We start from the raw sequence: 20856 nt of genomic DNA on the forward strand, positions 1-20856 counted from the left end.
CAGGTGCATTAACAAGGATCTGAAGCTGAAGTGGAGCAGCCAGGACACCAACTGGTGTCCGTCTGGGATGCTGATGTCCCACGCAGTGCCTCTATGGAGGTTTAAGCTCAGTTTGATCCCATGGGAGGGTGTCACTGATTTGTTCCTGGTGTTTCCTATTTCACAAGAGGTAGCCTCTGACCTTGGCTTCCCCAGCCTGGTCTGAGGGCCATTAAGGGAGAAGCTGAGGCTCAGTGCAGTGGCCTAGCCGCCAAAGCCCTCGCCTTGAACATGCCAGGATACCATCTGGGCGCCGTTCTAGTCCTGGAGGCCCCGCTTCCCATCCAGCTTTCTGTTTGTGACCGGGAAAAGTAGTTGAGGACAGCCCAAAGCCTTGGGACCTGGAAGAGGTTCCTGGCTCCTGGCTTTGGATCGGCACAGCTCTGGCCATTGTGACCACTTGGGGAGTAAATCATCGGACGGAAGATCTTCCTCTCTGTTTATCTGACTTCACAATAAAAATAAAATAAATATTTAAAAATAAATGCCCAATTATAAAATAATAAATAAATAAGGGAGAAGCTGGCAGCTGAGAGCTCTGTGTACCCAGCAGTAAAGGTTATCGCCAACTAAGAGCACCTGTATGTTCCATGCTTTTGAGCCACATAATGGTCATTTTTAAAAAGACTTATTATTTATTTATTTTATTTTTGGAAAATGAAGGTACCTTCTGCCAAGTCAGCATGAAGTGATTTCTTCACTTACCCCTCCAGCTGTGCATGCACACACACTGTCACAAGTTACCTGTCCTCTAATTTGAAAAATCTAAATGTGCTTGCATACTCAATAGATTCCGCTTACATTCCCTGTGGGGTGCACACAGCACTGGACGCGGAAGCAAAGACTTACCAAACCTGGTTGGTGACTGATGTCCAGCTAAGCGAGCGAGAGGAACACATCGAGCCGGGTTACAAGGCCAAGGCTGTCCTAGGGACTGGTTCTCAGCTAAGCTGTGGTTCGCAGGTGAAGCAGAAAAGTTAGGCGGCTCCTAATTCCTACCTATTGCTAGTGGATTCCCCAGGACCAGCTGGGAGCACTGGGAAGGCGAACTGTCCTCCTCCAAGGAGGTACGAAAGTGCTGGAAACTTGGTGGGATGCGTGTTCCAACGCCAAGACCATGGGCCCAGCGTGGGCCTGTGGTGGACTGGCAAGGCGGTTTCACAAAAGTTAGCTTTGATTTGAGATGCGGGCTTCGGAGCGTGTGGGGCGCCCGGGACCCCCGAGGGGCCACGTGCTTGTAGCCTGAGCGGGCACCGCGGGCACCGCAGGACGAGGCCTCCTGGGCTCTGCCCTGTGCCAGGCACATCCGAGCCGCCCCCGAAAGGGCACAGTCGGCCCCTCCCAGGAATCCCGGCAGGTGCGCGGCTCCTGGGAGGGACTTTCCGGTCCCGTGAGAAGAGGGAAAATCAGGAACTCCGGCGCAGTCTCCACCCCGCGGCGGGGCGGGTCCGTTCCGGGATAAGACCCACTGCCCTGCCCCAACGAGGGTGTGACCCGCACGGCCACGGAAGACAAGCGCATCCCCGTCTTGGCAGCAGAGGTAAGGGGACTTGCGAGGCCGGGGTCGGGTAGCCGCGCCCGGCAGCGACTGGCGGTGGAGCCCGGCCCACGCCGCGCCCAGGACCGGGGCCCGGCTGCAGGCCGCGGGATGCCGGAGCCGCCGGGCCCGGGGCTCGTCCTCGTGGACAGGAGGGTGGCCAGCTCCGCCCTTCCCCGCCAGCACCGGGCAGGGGCCCCCAGAGCAGTCCCTGCGCTCTCAAAGCCGGTCGGAGAACCCGGCGCTTGGGTCTGGAATCCTCGTGCTGGGCTTGGGCTTTCGGAAAGAAAAGGCTGAAGATTTGATTTTGAAATCTTTTATTTCCTCCTGTTAGGAAGCGCGCTCCCGGCTCCTAGATTGCCGCTGCGTTCACTTCTGCCCTTTTCCTGAACGCCCCCGGCCCAGAGGCTGGCACAAAGGAATCTCACTGTTGGGAGATCTTGTGCCTGCCAGCGGTACCGCCTCACCCTTCGGTCCTGACTGGGGGCCTGGGAGCCCAATCTTCTGTCAAGTGCTTCCTTGGTTGGTACGAGCTGCTTGGAGCATTGTAGGCCCCTAGGAACTTGCACTGTTCCTCAGAACTGGCCGTATGCTCTCCTCCTGCAGGATGGTGGAAAGGTGTCCTCCCACCACGCCTGCGTTCCCACACACCCACTCTCCAGTGGCAAGAATCTCTGTGGATAGCCCAGCCCTGGCTCTGTAGTTGTCGGGGAAGTCTCAAAAGACAGATGGCCAAGTAGAAATAGCCACAGGCTTGTTATGTGTTGGGTCAAGGCAGTCTGTGGATTTTCCTCCAAGGCCTCCTTATATTCCACGAGGGGACCTTCTTGATGAAAGGGACTGAGAAAGCAGCAGGCATAGTTACGCTGGACCACACCAGTCCGCCTCCCATGCGTCCCCAGGTTCGGATCTTGTGACCTGTCTGTTTATGTCCAACCCCTCTTTTATTCTCCCCTCCCTCCCCCCTTTTTTGGGTAAGTTTGGTTAATTTGAAAGGCAGTCTCTCTCTCTCTCTCTCTCTCTCTCTCTCTCACACACACACACACACACACTTATTTTTTCAGACCACTGTTTTCCAAGGAAGGTCAGAGTGAATGGCCAGCCCGGGGGAAAGTGGAACTGTGCTAGGAGGTGCCTGAGGCTGCAGAATAAATGAGTGAGGGCTTTGTCCTAGAGTGTTCCTGTAACCCAACTATTTGAGGATAAAACTGCTTGTATATTAACACAACCAGAGATACATCATGGGATAGAAACCAAACATTATAGAATTTTCAAATCTCCAAGGAGAGACTTCAAAGTGTTTTGCTTGGGCTTTGGGGTGCCCTTTGGGCTAGACCTAGCCCTTGAGGGGTTGTTTTCATTGCAATTAGAGCTACAATGCAGGCAGTTTGATAAGCGGGGCAAGTGTCTGAGTGACTTGGAATAACTGCCTTGCTGGACTCCCACTGACATCGCTAACCTTGCTTTTCCTGTGAGGGAGCTGAAGCAGAGGCATGATCCTTGGTCAAGGCCGGACCGCTGGTGAGCTGAGGCTAATGCCATCTGCTGGACAGCATGCCCTACTCTCCTCTTCCCTATCTTACTGTGGACTCCATCAGTGCCTAGTCCATTGTGATTCGGGATTTGTGGCTTTCTGGTTGACTTCCTTGTTTAAAATTCTTTGGTGATGGTGGAGGGGGAGGCAGGGAGATCACCTATACCCGAGTTCACTCCTAAGTGACTCTGATGGCTGGGGCTGGACTAGCGCCAAACCTGAGAGGCTGCAACCCTGTGCAGGTCTTCCACATAGGTAGCAGGAACTCAGTTAAGCCACAACTGCTGCCTTCCAGGTTTCCCCAGCAGGAACCTGGGGCTGGGCACTGGAGGTGAATTTCAGCAGGATGTAGGCAACTTACCCAGCATTTTCACTGCTGGATCCACCGCCTGCCCCTGGCCTGTTAACTACATCATCAGATGTTTCTCTAGCCCTCCTTAAATTTCCTTTTGACCAACTGACATGTGGAATATAGTCAAGAGATTAGAGCTGTTTTGACTAGAAAGGGAGACTGGCTGGGCGGGTGTGGAGGAGCACATTAGTGGTCTTAAATTCTCCAGGGTCTCGGTGTCCACAGGCTGGGTGCTGTTAGTGTTGAGAACTGGCTGATCAGAGGGGTCTAGGCCAAGGCTCAGCAGCTGTTTTCTTTCTTTTTTAGATCTATAATTAATTTATTTTTATTTATTTGGAAGGCAGAATGACAGAGAGGGAAAATCAGAAAGAGAGAAAGAGATCTTCTATCCACTGGTTCATTCCTCACAGTGGCAGAGGCAGTGCCAGGCTGAAGACAGAAGCTTGGAGTATTCTATTTGGGTCTCCCATGTAGGGGACAATGACCTAAATGCTTTTGGCTATCTGCCATTGCTTTCTTAGGAGCGTTAGCAGGGAGCTGGATTAGAAATGGAACAGCTGGGATTAGAACCAGTTCTCCAATATGGGATGTCAACAATGTAAACAGCAGCTTACTCGCTGCACCACAGCACCAGACCCGTGTATGCATTCTTGATAAATTGAATAAATCGGTAACAGCATGGATTTCCCAAGGAATCTTAGGCCTATCATTATGGTGTAAACTAGGTAATGGAGTAAATGTTAAAGTCTTCCCACTCTAAGAATAATTTTTAAAAATATATTTATTTTTATTTGGAAGACGAAGTTACAGGAAGACACAGAGATCTTCCATCCGCTGGTTCAGTCTCCAAATGCTACTACAGCCAAAACTGAGCCATTCCGAGGCCAAGAGCCTAAAACGCCTTCCCAAGTGTGCCGTGTGGATGCAGGGTCCCAAGATCTTTGGGCATCCTCTGCTGCTTTCCCAGGCCCTAAGCAGGGGGCTGGATCAGAAATAGAGTAGTCAGGACTCAAACCAGCATCCATGTGGAATGCTGGCACCAACAGTGGAAGCTTAACCTACTATGCCATGGAGCTGGCACGCAGAATAATTCTTTTTTTTTTTTTAAGATTTATTTTTTAATTTCTATTACAAAGTCAGATATACTGAGAGGAGGAGAGATAGAGAGGAAGTGGAGCTGCCGGGATTAGAACCAGCAGCCATATGGGATCAAGGCAAGGACTTTAGCCACTAGGCCACGCTGCTGAGCCCCGCAGAATAATTCTTTAAAAAAAAATTTTATTTTTACTTATTTATTTAAAAGTCAGAGTTACAGAGAAAGAAATATTTTATTTACTGATTCAGTGAATCACTGATTTAGTTGAGGAGCTGGCTACAGTGGCTGAAGAAAGAAGCCGAGAGCTGCTTTCAGGTCTCCCATGTGGTTGGTCTTCCAGGTGCTCCCATGCAGGTAGCAGGGTCCAAAGCACTTAGGAAATCTACTGCTGCTTTTCCCTGGCCATCATCAGGGAGCCAGATCACAAGTGGAGCAGCTGGGACTCAAACTGGTGCCTATATGGGATGTTGCTTAGGACTTTAGGATTTCTAGCTAAGGTCTGTTGTTGGCTTTATATATATATATGTGTGTGTGTATGTTTATACATATATATGTAAAGATTTGTTTTTATTATTGAAAAGGCAGATATACAGAGAAGGAGATACAGAGAGAGAGAAAAATATTTTGTTTGCTGGTTCACTCCCCACATGGCCTCAACGGCAGGAGCTGCGCCAATCTAAAGCCTGGAGCCAAGAGTTTCTTCTGGGTCTCCGATGTGAGTACAGGGTCCTGAGGCTTTGGGCTGGTCTCTACTGCTTTCCCAGGCCACAAGCAGGGAGCTGGATGGGAAATGGAACAGCTGGGAAACAAACCGGTGCCCATATGGGATCCCAAAGGATGCAAGACGAGGATTTAACCACTAGGCTATCACACCAGGCCCTGTTGGTTTTATGTTTAAAATTTATTGATTTTGAAAGGCAGCAGTGTTGTGGACATGGGTGTATTCTAGTCTGTGCCTCACACAAAAATAAGTATTCTAAGTGCAGACATGGTTGAAGTGTACAAGGTGATAGCAAGGTTTATTCACAAGGTGAGAAAATAAACACACACACTTGCATGAATATAGGTTGCACCATGTGGAGAAAATCCCATTCTGATGGGCCAGAGAATTTCCCAGAAGGAGAAGGTGGGGAAGAGGAGAGCAAGCAGCCAAACAGAATTTCCAGATGTGGTCCCTCGGTCAGAGAGGGGCCTCTCCCTAATTGTTGGCCTCTTTTACGAGGTGGGAGGTAGCGCCCTGTCCGAGCTCTCATGGTTAATTCCATCTGTGTAGCTGAGTGGTAGACATGGTATAACGTGATGTGTTACTGTCCATCTCTTTTCAACTCCATGTTTAATGACAGCCATTAGCAGTTTAAAATCAGTCATGGTAGAAAGCTGTACACCAGAGAACAGCTGTACAACAGGGTTTTCTTTCATTGAAGAGCCAGCTCTTAATGGTTTCTAGCATGCCGTGACCTACCATATCTTATGTATAGCTTGGTCTAAGTTGTTAGGAATCTGTACCAGGCACTTGGAATCTGCCATCCCAACTTTGCTTGGTTCAGTTCTAGTAACCCTTTTCAACTCTTCCTGCCTGCCGGTGTTTTGCCATGCCTTAAAAAGAAGAGGTAATAGCAAAGTTTAGTTGGAGGAAGGGAACAAGATGACTCATGTTTAGCAAGTTATTTTAACCCCGTAGGCAAATGTCTGCATTGTAAAATGAAAGGAGTTGGAGAGACTACTAGCAGTAGCACTAGGTAAGGATACTGTTTTTCAAAAAGACTTATTTTATTCGTATTGGAAAGTCAGATATACAGAGAGGAAGAGAAACAGAAAGATCTTCCAAGCGATGATTCACCAAGTAGCCGAAATGGCCAGAGCTGCACTGATTTGAAGTCAGGAGCTAGGAGCCTCTTCTGGGTCTTCCATGCAGGTGCAGGGTCCCAAAGCTTTGGGCGGCCCTCAACTGCTTTCCCAGGCCACAAGCAGGGAGCTGGATGGGAAGCTGGGCCTCCGGGATTAGAACTGGAACCCACATGGGATCCTGGCGAGTGCAAGGCCTGGACTTTAGCAGTTAGGCCACCGTGCCCGGGCTGGAAGGATTCTTTTTTATACAGTTTTTATTATTGGCATTTTCCAGGATCCACCCCAGTGAGAAAATAGCAAAAAGAACCCACACACACCTATTCATCACTCAGCTCAGCTCTTAGGAACATTTCCCCCCAAAAAAGAGACTTCTAATTGCTGAAGGAGTAAGAGGGAGGACTACAAAGGGGAAAATGTATAGGTACATTTACAATGTTTCTTCTGAATTTTGGCTGTATAAAACTAAAATGAACATATTAAGTTGGAAAAATACTTATGGTTAACCTTAGACACAAAATACATTTATAATACAGTGTAATCTTATAAGTTCAGTTTATATAAACATATCAGTTAAGCGCCACCATTCTAAAAACAGGCCAGAAATGCAACTGTGTAACTCAAAATGCAAACAGCGGAAAGAGGAGGGAGTTAACATTGTGGCACAGTGGGTCAAGTCACTGCCTGTGGCGCCAGCATCCCATACTGCTGTTCTGGTTTAAGACCCAGCTGCTGCACTAACTGTCCAGCTCCTTGGAAATATACCTGGGAAGGTGGGGAAAGGGCCAAATGCTTGGGCTTCTGCTACCTAACTCAGAGACTTAAATGAAGTTCCAGGCTCCAGACCTTTGCCTCACTCAACTGTGGTTATTGCAGTTGTTTAGGAAGTGAATCAAAAGGTGGAAGATCTCTGTTTTTCTCTTTCTCTTTCTGCCTTTCAAATGAATAAATATTCAAGGAATGGGACAAAATAAGAAAATATCTATAAAGCTAATAATAAACATTTTGGTCATGGCATAATATTTCTGAGTAGCCAATAGTAAGGTCATTGAGAAAATTATATCAAAATTATTGAAGAGCATATTTCAGTAAAATCATAAATGTCATGATCATGTAGAATATATAAAATTAAGTGGAGAGAGTGAAACACTGAAGTGTGTGTGTTACATACACCGTGGCTGTAACTGCTAGAAACCTGGAACAAACAGAAAACAAGAGTGAATGGCAAGTTCCCACTGCTTTAAAGTTTCCTATTCAGTATTTAAACTTGATTTAAAAATGTACAACATTAGACGCAAGGGGAAACTAGATGCTGGCGAAAGCCCTTCCAGGCTGTAAATTCCGTGAGAGCCTTTCTCATTGGTAGGTAGGGGAAATGCGTTATTCCTAGCATTGCAGTGGGAAATCCTAACTTCACTCACATTCTGTAAAACTTGGGAAAACAAGTTTGTCCATCACCCGGGCAACTGACTGAAGGGAGGGAGACGTTAACCCTGGCAAGCCAGCACAGCTGCCCAGACCCCGGCTTCCTTGTTCCCGTGAGGTCCTGAGTTTGCTAAAGCAGAAATAAAACCCAATGGCAGGATTTCTGTTACTCATGAACTATCGTTAAAAATCCACAAATAGTTAAATGTGATTTTTCAAAAGCTATTTATCTTTCCTGTGACTTCTTGAGGTGTTAGTATTACATTTTCCATGACTTCTGTGGTCTGTTTCTTTTAGAAGTCCATTTTTGTGAAAAATGATGTAATTGAGACCAAACAGGAGTAGCAAGATGACATTTCAAAACTCTTAAGCCCTTGTAAACATACATGTGCTTAAAATCTGGAATCTCCTCTCACTTGATTAAGGGGGGAAAAAAACAACAACAAAAAAAACTAGGGCCCGGCGGTGTGGCCTAGTGGCTAAAGTCCTCGCCTTGAACACGCCTGGATCCCATATGGGCGCCGGTTCTAATCCCTGCGGCTCCACTTCTCATCCAGCTCCCTGCTTGTGGCCTGGGAAAGCAGTCGAGGACAGCCCAATGCATTGGGACACTGCACCCGTGTGGGAGACCCGGAAGAGGTTCCTGGTTCCCGGCTTCGGATCGGCACAGCACCGGCAGTTGTGGCTCACTTGGGGAGTGAATCATCAGACGGAAGATCTTCCTCTCTGTCTCTCCTCCTCTCTGTATATCTGACTTTCCAATAAAAATAAATAAATCTTTAAAGAAAAGAAAATGTATTTATTTTTTATTGGAAGGGCAGATTTAGAGAAGGAGATACAGAGAGAAAGCTCTTCCATCCTCTGGCTTACTCCCCTCCCAAATGGCCACAATGGCCAGATCTAAGCTGATCCAAAACCAGGAGCCAAGAGCTTCTTCTGGGTCTCCCACATGGGGGCAGAGTCCCAAGGGTTTGGGCCGTCTTTGACTATTTAAAGCCACAAGCAGAGTGCAGCAGCTGGGATATGAACCGGTGCTATTTGGGATTCTGGAAGTTGCAAGGCAAGAATTTAGCCACTAGGCTATCATATAGGATTCAGTAAATAAATCTTAAAGAGACAACCACATCTTTCATATAAATTGCCTAGGACAGTATTAGACCACAATGAATATTCGATTAGCATCGGCTATAGTAATTATTAAAGAAGGTGAATTATACTTAACCAGTAACAAATAACAGAAGGACAAAATGAGCTACAAATGTCAACTTGAATTATACAGTAGTTACTAGAAATAATGTTTTAAAAAGTAACAAGAATACTGGCTGTTATGGCCTAGAAGGGTAAGTTCCTACCTGGGACACTGGCATTTCATATCAAATTAATCTTTTTTAAAAAATTCATTTCTTTTTATTAGAAAGGCAGATTTACAGAGAGAAGGAGAGACACAGAGAAAGATCTTCCATCAGCTGGCTCATTCCCCAAGTGGCCGCAACAGCTGGAGCTGAGCTAATCTGAAGCCAGGAGCCAGGAGCTTCTTCTGGGTCTCCTGCAAGGGTCCAGGGGTCCAGGTACTTGGGCCACGTTCTGCTGTTTTCCCAGACCACAAACAGGAAGTAGATGGGAAGCAGAGCAGCTGGGACACGAACCAGCACCCATATGGGATTCTGGTGCGTGCAAGGCAAGGATTTAGCCACTGTGCTATCACGCTGGCCTCATCAAATGCATCTTTTAAAAAAATGTACAGGCAGGGGCCTGGTGTGATTGCTCAATGCTTAGTCCTCACCTTGCAGGCACTGGGATTCCAAACAGTCACTGATTTATGTCCCGGCTGCTCCATTTCCCATCCAGCTCCCTGCTTGCAGCCTGGAAAAGTGGTAGAGGACGGCCCAAAGCTTTGGGACTCTGCACCCATGTGGGAGATCCAGAAGAATGTCCTGTCTCCTAGCTTTTTGCGGAGGCTCAGCTGCTGGGGCTAAGGCAGACTGAAGCCGAAAGCCAGGATCCAGGAACTTGGTGTGGGTCTCCCATGTGGGAGGCAGGAACCATCATCTACTGTCTCCCAGTCACTTTAGCAAGAAACTACCTGGGCAATACAGAGTAGCCAGGACTGAAACTAGCGTTCTGATAGGGATGTGGGGTGGGAAGCCTAACTACTTGTACCACAGTGCCAGCCCCAGTCTATCATTTGTCCAAGTCAAGTCGTCAGCCCCTGTGCTGTAAAATTAAACACGCAGTTTCTCCATCTTTCCAGCCACATTCCAGCGACTCTGCAAGTGCATGTGTTTCATGGCAACAGTGGGTGTAGAGACTGGCAGAGGGCAGGGTGAACAAAGCGCCCAAGACCCAGTGTAGTAGCTTTTTTTCTGTGCTGGCATCAGCTTTACAGAACAGGTTGACTGCCCGGGTCTGCTCTCCAGATTTCTAGCTTTTTCTTCTCTTTTTCTGTTTCTACCCCAGATGCCTGCCTCTCTGCATAGCAATAAAAACATGTACATATTGTACTCCCAGCATGCGTTTCTGCCAGGGTTCTTCCCACGGAGCCTGACTTTATTCTGCCACCATGGCGTCTAGCCCTATACCTCTTGGCTGGTGAAGGGAGGATCCGGGCAGTGATTGGCTCTGGGCATGACTCTCAGATCGGACATTGCCGGTAGAGAGAACCGGTCTCCTGTCTCTCACCCACTCCATCTGACTTCAGGTCGTTTCACTTCCTCTCAGCTGCTGCCACAACTCGGCCGATGTTAGTCCTCTTGATTTTTGTACTGAGTCTTCCATTCCTTCCCCCACGTGTTTGCGAGGGTTCCAAGGAGAAACTGAGATCACCTGCGTCAGAAATAGCAAAGCCCCACCCTCCTCCTCCTTGTGAATCCCAAGTCCCCCACGGAAGGATTGGAATAGAAGGGTTTTGTGTTCTGCCACCAGTCAGCCAACCTTCTGGGAAGATGTGGCGACGGAGCGCTGTCCTGGCCCAGGGAGAGGGCACTGACCTGGGGAGGGGGTGTGTAGTCCTCAAAGCTGGGACTTACTTGTTCATAGCGTGTGGCTGAGCAGGTGTCAGTCTAGGGAGGAAAACCAAGCTTTTTCTCATGACAAACAGGGATGATGGATATGTGTTGTAACTTTTTTTTTTTTAGAGATTTGTTTTCATTGGAAAGGCAAATTTAGAGAAGAGACAGAGAAAGAGCTTCCATCCATCGGTTCACTCCCCGAAAAGATCAGAGCTGAGCCAATCCGAAGACAGGAGGCAAGAGCTTCCTCCGTGTCTCCCACACTGTGCAGGGTCCCAAGGCTTTGGGCCGTCCTTTACTACTTTCCCAGGCCACAGCAGGGAGCTGGATGGGAAGTGAAGCAGCCTGAGCAGGAACTGAACCAGCCCCTGTAGGGGATGCTGGGGCTTGCTGGCCAAGGTTTAGGTCGTTGAACCTTTAGGGGCCACCCTGGCTTTGTGCTTTTAGAGCCAGAGGAAAAGAAAGAGCTGCCTAATGTCTCTTACCCTTACTGAGAACAGGCCCCAGCAGGACAACTGGCAGTCTGGCCTCTCCATGGCTTTGTCACTGGATCCATTGCAAATCCCTTCCCTTCTGTCTTAAAGGTTGGTATAGTTGTCTAGATTTATGGGTTACAAAGTGAGTTATAATGTATGACTGTGATGTGCAATAATTAACTAAAGCTACTTAATTATGACCTCAGATACTTAATTTTTCTTCTGGTGATAACATTTGATTAGTGTCTTAGTGATTTTGAAATCTGTAATGCATTGTGGTTCAGTATATTGACCGACTATGCACCAGATCTCAAGGCACAGAGCCTGAATCTGTCTGGTAGAGGCTTTGTGCCTGTAACCATTGTCTCTCCATCCCACCCCCAGCCCATGGTAACCACCATTCTGTTCTCTGCTCCTTTGAGTTGGGTTGTTTTTCATTTTTGAGATGTGTTTACTTGAATGTCAGAGTTACGAGAAAGAGAGAGAGAGAGAGAAAGAAAGTCAGTCAGTCTGCCATTACTGATTCACTTCCCAAATGGTCATTCTGCAGGTGATCACACAATGGCCAATACTGGGCAGGCTGAGCCAGGAGCCAGAACTTTCTTTCCGTTCTCCCATGTAGGTAGCAGGGTTCCAAGGCCTTGGATCCTCTACTGTTTGTCCCAGGCCATTAGCAGCGAGCTGGATTGGAAGGAAACAGAACACAAGCCAATACTGATATGGAATGCTAACATTGCAGGCAGTGGCTTTAATCACTATGCTACAACATACAACACTGACACTGTTCTTTTCTTTTTATGGTGAAAACCCCCATATACTTATAATTAGTAAGCTGGAATAAGTTTAGGTGACCCGAATTATGTTAGCAGCGTTAATGGCACCAGGATCACATGCCTTCTTCTCTCCATCAGGCCTGATCAGGGTTTGACTTTGGCCACATCAGTGTCGTAGGTTTCTTCACAGTCTGTGTGATCTGCTGCTTGTTGGCCTTGACATCACAATGAGCAGACATGTGTGGCTGTGTCCTGTCTCCTTCAAAGCTGCCTTGGTGGTCCCTGGGAATCTGAGGATGCCATTGTATTCCAGCTAGTTTCTCCTGGGCATGCTCTTTCATGGATATCAAGGAGGGTTAGCGTCTTGGACCACTGGAAGGTGGGTGACAAACAGATCTTTGTTGGTGGCTGTGGACATCTTTCAGCACTGCCCTTTTGGCCTCACCAGGATCCCATATGGGTGCCAATTTGTGTCCTGGCTGCTCCACTTCCTATTCAGATCCCTGTTGTTAAATCTTTTTGTTTTTCTTTTTTATTGGAAAGGGAGATTCACAGAGAGAAGGAAAGACAGAGAGAAAGATCTTCTACTGTTGGTTCATTCCCCAAAGTGGCCACAATGGCCAGAGTTGAACCAATCCAAAGCCAGGAGCCCTGGGCTTCTTCAGGTCTCCCATGAGGGTAGAGGGTCCCAAGGCTTTCGGCCATTCTCTACTGCTTTCCCAGGCCACAAGTAGGGAGCTGGAAGGAAGTGGAGCAGCCAGGACACAAGCCAGCACCCATATGGGAAGCCCATGCTAGAAGGCAGAGGATTAGCCTTGGATTCTAAAATGACTCTGAGAACAGAGCTGGAAACAGAACCCATAGCAGAGCCTAGTCATGCTTGACAGAATTTTATTTTAAAATAATTGTTATACCTGAAGACATGAAGGTACCCATAATGCTAGGCAAAGCAATATAGATTTTTGGATTTTGCTGAGTTGAATTTTGCCTTAGAGTGGGTATTGCTAATGACAGGGCAATAGCAGTGTGCTATGGCTAAGAAACGAATGTTGCTTCACACAGCTGTGACCTTGGCCTTTAAGTTATATTGATGTCGATATCTTTATTGAGATATAATAAACATGCCATAAAACATACAGATCTTAAGTGATTAGGTTTGATGAGTTGCTTTTTAAAAAAGTTTACATTTTAAAAAAATTCAAAATTATAAGATATCCATCAGATAAAATTCATTATCTTACCTGTTTTAAGTGTATAGTTTAATAGCATTAAGTACAGGCATGTTTCACAGCCATCATGTGCCTAATTCTTTTAATCTCTCAAAAATGAAATTCGGTTCATGTTAAACTGTAACTCCTCATTCTTCCCTTCCCACAGTTCCTGTCTACTTTTAGACTCAGTGATTTTTATTACTCTATGTGCCTCACCTAAGTAGAATCATACTACATTGTTTTCATTTAGTGACTAGCTTATATCACTCCTTCTAAGGTTCATCTGTCTTGCAACATGTGGGAATTCCTTTCCTTTGTAACAGTTGAATAATGTTTCCCTACATTAGTTTGAGGGTCACTCAGTCATTCTACATTTAGCTGTTGCCAGTAACGCTACTGTGAATATGGTGTACAAATCACCCTTGTAGCACCTGCTCTGTCTGTTGGGCATATCCACAGGAGTGGGGTTGCTGGATCATACAGCAATCCTATATTTAATTAAAAAAATATGTATTTATTTAATTTATCTGAAAAACAGTCACAGAGAAAGACAGCAATCACTACTCACTAGGTCACTCCTCCAATGCTTACAATCACTTGGGTAGGGGCAGGCTGCAACTGGGAGCCAAGGGACTCAATCTTGGTTTCTCATGTGGTGACAGGACACAACCCCCTGAGCCATCACCCACTCCCCCCTCCCCAGGATGCATAATGCTGAGAAACTGGGTTGGAACTCACACCTAGGCAACTGTGTGTGGGATGGAGGTGTCCCAAGTAGCATCTTAACAGCTGAGCCACTCACTCACCTATATTAAAAAAATATATATATTTTTTTCAATCATCAGTTTGGGCCTGGTGTGATGGCTCAGTGGCTAAATCCTCAACTTGCAGGCACTAGGATCCTATATGGGCAGCAGTTCATGTCCCAGCTGCTCCATTTCCCATATAGCTCCCTGCTTGTGGCCTGGATAAGCAGTGGAAGATGCCTCAAAGCCTGGGGACTCTGCACCCATGTGGGAGACCCAGAAGAAGCTCCTGGCTCCTGGCTTCAGATTAGCTCAGTGTTGGCCATTGAGACCACTTGGGGAGTGAACCAGCGGTTAGAAATTCTTTCTCTGTGTCTTTCCTTCTCTCTGTAAATCTGCCTTTCCAATAAAAATAGATAAATCTTAAAAAAATAAATAAATAAAAAAGAATCAACAGTTTTCTAGTGCATGCACCATTGTGAATTCCCAACATTGCCCAAGGATTCTCCACATTTTATCACTGTTGCATTTTCTAAGCTTTTCATAATTTTTTTAAATAAAAGCCATTCCAATGGATGTGAGTTAAATTCATTGCATCTTGTCATGATGACTCCAGTCAAGATAGAGGATGTTCGCATCACTTTGTAAGCTCCCTCCCTCTGCTTTGCCCTCAGTATCCTGTGTGTCTCACAGCACTCCCTGTGCCTGACCCCATGCAACCACTACTGTGCTTCTAGCACACTTACATTATATTTACATGTTCTAGAACTTCTTATAAGTACTTTTTTGGCTTCCTTAACCCAGGCTAATGTTTTGGGGCCTCATCCAAACTCTAGGATAAAATCATATGTGATTAGAAAATTAAAGCCAGTGTGATGAGAATTTGAAACCATGCTGGTGATTGGTCACAGAGTAGCTGGGGCTCAAAACAACGTGAGAGGAGGAGCTGCTGGGAGGACTCTAGAGGGGATGGAGACTGGAGCCCTTCCTGGGGCCGAGGCTTCCTGGAGGCTCAGTAGTTAACCCATCTTTTGGCTACAGGAGCGGCTGCTCAGTTATCTCACACTGTTTGTGGGCCCACTGTGTGCAAGGCAGCACTAAGAATTAGAAGCAGGGAAAATGGAGGCCATAATGGGAATTCAGACTACTGTGAAGACAGGCACACTGAGGGCCTACTGACTTGGTGGCCAAAAGCAGCACAGCGGAAATGCTGCATGTTGGTAAATGGGAAAGCCTGAACTCTGTACACTTCAGATGTTTTAATATAAACATGTTTGGTAGCCCCACCTGGAGCAACTCACTAAATAGTGTGTACTGGAAATGACAGTATTTCAGAAGTTTTGAGGATAAATGGAATGGAAGGATGGTTATTGGAACTGGTGCTATGGTAGAGTGGGTTAAGCTGTCTCCTGCGATGCCCATATTCCACATTGGAATATGTTTTCAGTCCTGGCTATTCTGCTTCTGATCTGGCTTCCTGCCAATGCATGCTGGGAGGCCAGGTGCTTGGACTCTGCCACCCACATGAGAGATCCAGAAGGAGTTCTGGGTTCCTGACTTTGGCCAGGCCCAGCTCTGCCAGGAGCAGTCATTGGGAAGTGAAGCCTGGATGGAAGAATCTCTTTCTCCATGGCTCTGCCTTTCAAACAGATAAAAGTAAACATTCTAAAAGTGATGTTTATTTGGAAGTAAAACTTTTTTGAAATCTGTGCACAGTTTTTTGATAACACTTTCCATGAATTCTTTGAAGATCCTTCATATGCAGATATGGTGGATAAAGTTAGAATAGTAATAACAATTTAGAGGCTGACATTTGCTGAGTACATGTGTGTATCGTTCTAAGCCTTGACATCACATAAAACTGGATTAATCTTTGCAACAACTCTGCAAAGGAACAATTGTTGTTATACCCATGTTACCAGTGTTGCAGTCGATTCCCAGATCCCATAGTTGGGATGTGTGTGGGCAGATTACAAACCCAGGGGTTGCACTGCAGCACCCCACCCCATTTGTCACAGAGGAGGGATGGTGAGGTCTGTGAAGGAGGAGCATCTACTCATCCCAACAGACGACAAGCACAATTACTGACTGGGTTGGAAAGCTGGCTGTGCCATCCTGCACCTGCATGAATTTTGCTCTTTGAGGCTGAATCTGTACTGCCTAGGATTCCAGACTTAGAGTCTCCCAAGAGAATCCAACGTGTTGGTAATGTGCAGTTATCCAGAAGGTGAACCCGTCACCTGCCTGTAGACAGGGCTGAATCCTCTCTTCCCAATGAAGGGGCAGCTGGATACTCTAGAGTCTTCTTTCCCCTGCCAGTTCCAGCCTTGGCAGAAGCACAGTCTTGCAGGAGCAAGCATCTCCTTGCTAATTCTACCATCCCTTCTTTCTGTCCTTACATCTCAGACTTGGAATTACTCTCTCATGTGTGACTTGTTTGACTTTTTTATTTGAAATAGGGGAAAAGTCATGTCTGAGTGATCAGAATGTCTATTTTTAGGCAGGGACAGGTATTTCCTCTAACAGCGCAAATAACTGCCATGTCTTAGGCTTGGCATGAAAGCCCTTAAGGTTTTTTGTTCTTAGCAAACGCTACAAGAGCTGTTGTCTGGCATTCCTGTCTCTCGCTACTAGTGTGCACTAAAGTCTTTAATAAACATGGCCAAGGGGATCATTTTGTCCAGCCTCCTCTGATGTGGGATTCAGATCATTCCAAATGGCAAGACATATCTCCAAAGCACACTGCTGGTTGGGTACATTAAAGCTGTGGTTGGATCCACCGTGACCTCCCCACATGTGCTCAGCACAGGATGCTGGGCCCTGTTATAACAAGAATACAGAATGTTCCTGGTGGAACCCTTATGTCCTCTCAGCCAGAGATGGCATGACTCTGGCTATCTGTTCCAAGAGCTGTGTCAAATTGTTCCCCCACCAGAAACGCCATGTGGCTGAACTCTGGCAGGTGCACGTGGGAACTTGGAAAAGGGCAGCTTTCTTTAAATGGCTACCAGCCTGGTTTTAAGAGGAAGCTTTCTGTCTGCCCGAGGGTGGCCCCATTTCATCAGATGAATCTGGGAAGAGTGTTACAGTTCTTTTTTTTCCTATGTAACTTATGAGAGATATGAAGCATAAGGAAGCATGTAGCTCTGTAAAAAAGCATAACAAGCCAAAGGCTTTATTCCATTATTGTTCTGAAAACTTTTAGAATTGTTGTCTACTTTTCCAGTTAACTACACAAGTATATGCACACATGTGATTGGTATAATATAAAGATCAGATAGAGCTGTGAAGACACAGTTCCTACTGCCAACTTGTGAAGGACCTGAGGCACTGTGCTTAATTTCTCTTGAACTTAAATAATCATGCCTGCTACTCTGGACAAAGAAAGGGCAACATGATACAATACTGATGAAACACCAAAGCACTTGTACAACTAAGGAGTTAATAAATGTGTATTTAAATGTAAAGTCCCTTGGGGTTGGCGCATTGGCTCAGCTGGCTAATCCTCCACCTTCAGCACTATATCCCATATGGTCACTGGTTTGTGTCCCAGCAGCTCCACTTCCCTTCCACATCCCTGCTTGTAGCCTGGGAAAGCATGGAGGATGGTCCAAAGCCTTGGGATCTTGCACCTGCATTGGAGACCTGGGGAAATCTCCTGGTTCCTGGCTTCAGATAAACTTAGCTCTGGCTGTTGTGGTCACTTGGGGAGTGAACCAGCAGACGGAAGATCTTTCTGTCTCTCCTTCTCTCTAAAATCTGCCTTTCTAATAAAAAATAAATAAATCTTAAAAGAAATAAAGTCCCAAGGATTTGGCATTATGGTAAAGACACTCCTGTGATGCTAAGGGGAGTGTGCCCTGGGTCTCTGCCATGTGGGAAACTTGAATAAAGTTCTGGGTTCCTGGCTTCTGTCTGGCCCAGTCATTTGGAGAATAAACCAATGGATGAAAGATTCTCTCTCTCTGCTTGTCTCTTCCTCCTCTTCCTCTCTATCACTCTGCCTTTCAAATAAATAAATAACATCTTAAAATAATTCAGATGTGGGCTCAGCACAGTAACCTAGTGGCGAAAGTCCATACCTTGCATGCGCCCAGATCCCATATGGTCACCAGTTCTAATCCCCTGACCCACTTCCCATTCAGCTTCCTGCTTATGGCCTGGGAAAGCAGTTGAGGATGGCCCAAAACTTTGGGATCCTTCACTCATGTGAGAGTCCCAGAAGAAGCTCCTGGCTCCTGGCTTGGGATTAGCTCAGCTGTGGCCATTATGGTCACTTGGGTAGTAAACCAGCAGATGGAAGATCTTTTAAAAGAAAGAAAAGAGAGAGAGAGAGAGAGAGAGAGAGAGAGAGAGAATTCAGATGTGAGTCAGAGAATGGTGAATAGCAAGCAGCAAACATCTTATTGAGTCAGCAAAGGCAGACACTCCCCATAGTGTGGGCTGGCTCTGAAGGGAGGAGCCCTGTCTCTAAACTGAGTTTAACATTTGCATGACTTGTTTAATGCAATGGGGAGGTACATTTTATAATAAAAGGGTGAATATTCATGATTTCCCTGAGAAACAGATGGAGATTTTCCCGAATCTAGCTACTGCCCAGTTGTACTCCTTACGTGGTCCAATGTTTAGTGTCATGGCAGCTGATAGATATGTTGTTTAGCATGCTAATGTTTTAGAATGAGCTGGGGGTGGGTGTAAGCCAATCTTGGTCTATTAAACTGTTATAAGACACGTCCAGGCAGGGGGTCTGTTTATCTTCAGAGCAAGAGGAACAAAATCCTGTGGGCTTATAGACAGCAGGAACTCTCTCCATGTGGCTCAACTGTGCCTCTCCTCCCACTCTCACTGGGTTGGAGTACAGTTTTAGGTACCTAATTGCTTAGGGAACAGATGTTAAAAAACAAACCTTTGAGTCTGGCACAGTAGCCTAGTGGCTAAAGCCCTCGCCTTGCATGTGATGGGATTCCATATGGGTGCCGGTTCTAATCCCAGTAACCCTGCTTCCCATCCAGCTCCCTGCCTGTGGCCTGAGAAAACAGTCGAGGATAGCACAAAGCCTTGGGACCCTTCACCTGTGTGGGAGACCTGGAAGAGGCTCCTGGCTCCCGGCTTCGGATTGACTCAACTCTGGCCCTTGCAACCGCTTGGGGAGTGAATCAACAGATGGAAGATCTTCCTCTCTGTCTCTCCTCCTCTCTGTATATCTGACTTTCCAATAAAAATAAATTTTGGGCCCGGCGCTGTGGCCTAGCTGCTGAAGTCCTTGTCTTGAACACGCCTGGATCCCATATGGGCGCCGGTTCTAATCCTGGCAGCTCCACTTCCCATCCAGCTCCCTGCTTGTGGCCTGGGAAAATGGTCAAGGACGGCCCAAAGCCTTGGGACCCTGCACCCACGTGGGAGACCTGGAGGAGGTTCCTGGCTTCAGATCTGGGCGGCACCGGACATTGTGGTCACTTGGGGAGTGAATGATCGGATGGAGGATCTTCCTCTGTGTCTCTCCTCCTCTCTGTATATCTGACTTTGTAATAAAAATAAATAAGTCTTTAATAAATAAATAAATAAATCTTAAGAGAAAGATTTAATACATTTCACATTTGTAGAAGCAGACAGAATTATTCATTGTCTAGCCAGTATATCTGTATATCTGCCTTTCCAATAAAAATAAATTTAAAAAAATGAAATAAAGTTTGAAGAAAAAAAAGCAGATTAGGTTAATGTCAGGTTGCTTTCCTGGGGAGAGTTTCAGCAGAGGGAACTTCCTTACATTCAGGCTCAAGTTCAGTGGAGCCTTCGTAGTTGGTTGCTATGAATTACCTGGTTTTGGGGAGATTTACTGTTTTATTTTTAAATGTCAGTTTGATTGCATAGTACAAAGAACTTCGTTTTGGTTTAAGTTAGGAATCAATGCAGAAGCTCATTTTAAAACAATGGCTCCCTGCACATTTTATTTAGTACAGGCTTCCAAACAGGTTAATATCTACTTAGCATACATGCTCAGCCTCTGAATAAATGTTTGAAAACATTGATTCCTTACAACTGTAACTCTGTTTTCACAACAAAACTTGCTTTAGTTTTAGAAGGATCTAAGTTCCAAGCAAAAGATTTGCTTTCATTTTCTTGTTTCGTGGACAGCTTTCAAAGCCGGACTTGGATGGGACCAGTTACACCCTCCCCACATTCAGAGACCAGAAGTTTAAATTTGTCATCCTCATGGGATGTAAAATGAAACCACATACCAAAAGAAAAATGGTGACTCACTCCCATGTGACCTTCCAGGGAAGTGAGAATGTGCCAACCCGAGTGTTTTCTAAGGACAGCAAATCCCTTCACCATGGCCACTCGGGTTGCTTGTCCTGCAACGTGGGTCACTGTGATGAACAGGAATGGACGCTTCTGGAATGAGTTGGGCTCACAAAGGAGACGTGTTATTTCCAGGGTGACTTCTGCATAGGATGATGTGAAGTAGACCCAGAGAAATCGCATTCAGCAGCACACCAGGGCAAGGTTCAACTCTTGGGCCTAGATCCATACCTGCGCACATACATGCAAGCAAGCATCTACTGCTCATTTATGTGTTTCCATTAACAAATCTATTGTTGTACAGATCCCTAAAATCCTCCTGCACCAGGGGTTATAGACAGAGCCACCTAGGAAGCCATCCTCTAGTCCAGAGGTTTCTTGGCAACCAAGGAGTTAGAACAGAGTATTAGATGAGTAAAATGAATCTTTATAGTGGAGAAATATCTGACCACTGGATCCTCCCTTTCCTTAGGGTGGGGCCTTGAAGAATATTTCTGTAACTGCTTTGTGT

The 20856-nt window shown here is 46.3% G+C and overlaps 1 protein-coding gene across 1 annotated transcript in view; it reads left to right on the forward strand.

Moving 5' to 3' along the window:
- The first annotated feature begins 1474 nt into the window (after positions 1-1474).
- ANXA4 (annexin A4) overlaps positions 1475-20856 on the forward strand; it is a 58301-nt gene continuing 38919 nt past the window's right edge. Inside the window, exon 1 of the mRNA XM_004580068.3 lies at positions 1475-1579. The gene's annotated coding sequence lies outside the window, so the exon portion shown is untranslated. The remainder of the gene's footprint in view (positions 1580-20856) is intronic.

The sequence above is a fragment of the Ochotona princeps genome, chromosome 8 (assembly GCF_030435755.1).
Source record: "Ochotona princeps isolate mOchPri1 chromosome 8, mOchPri1.hap1, whole genome shotgun sequence".
NCBI classification, from domain to species: domain Eukaryota; kingdom Metazoa; phylum Chordata; class Mammalia; order Lagomorpha; family Ochotonidae; genus Ochotona; species Ochotona princeps.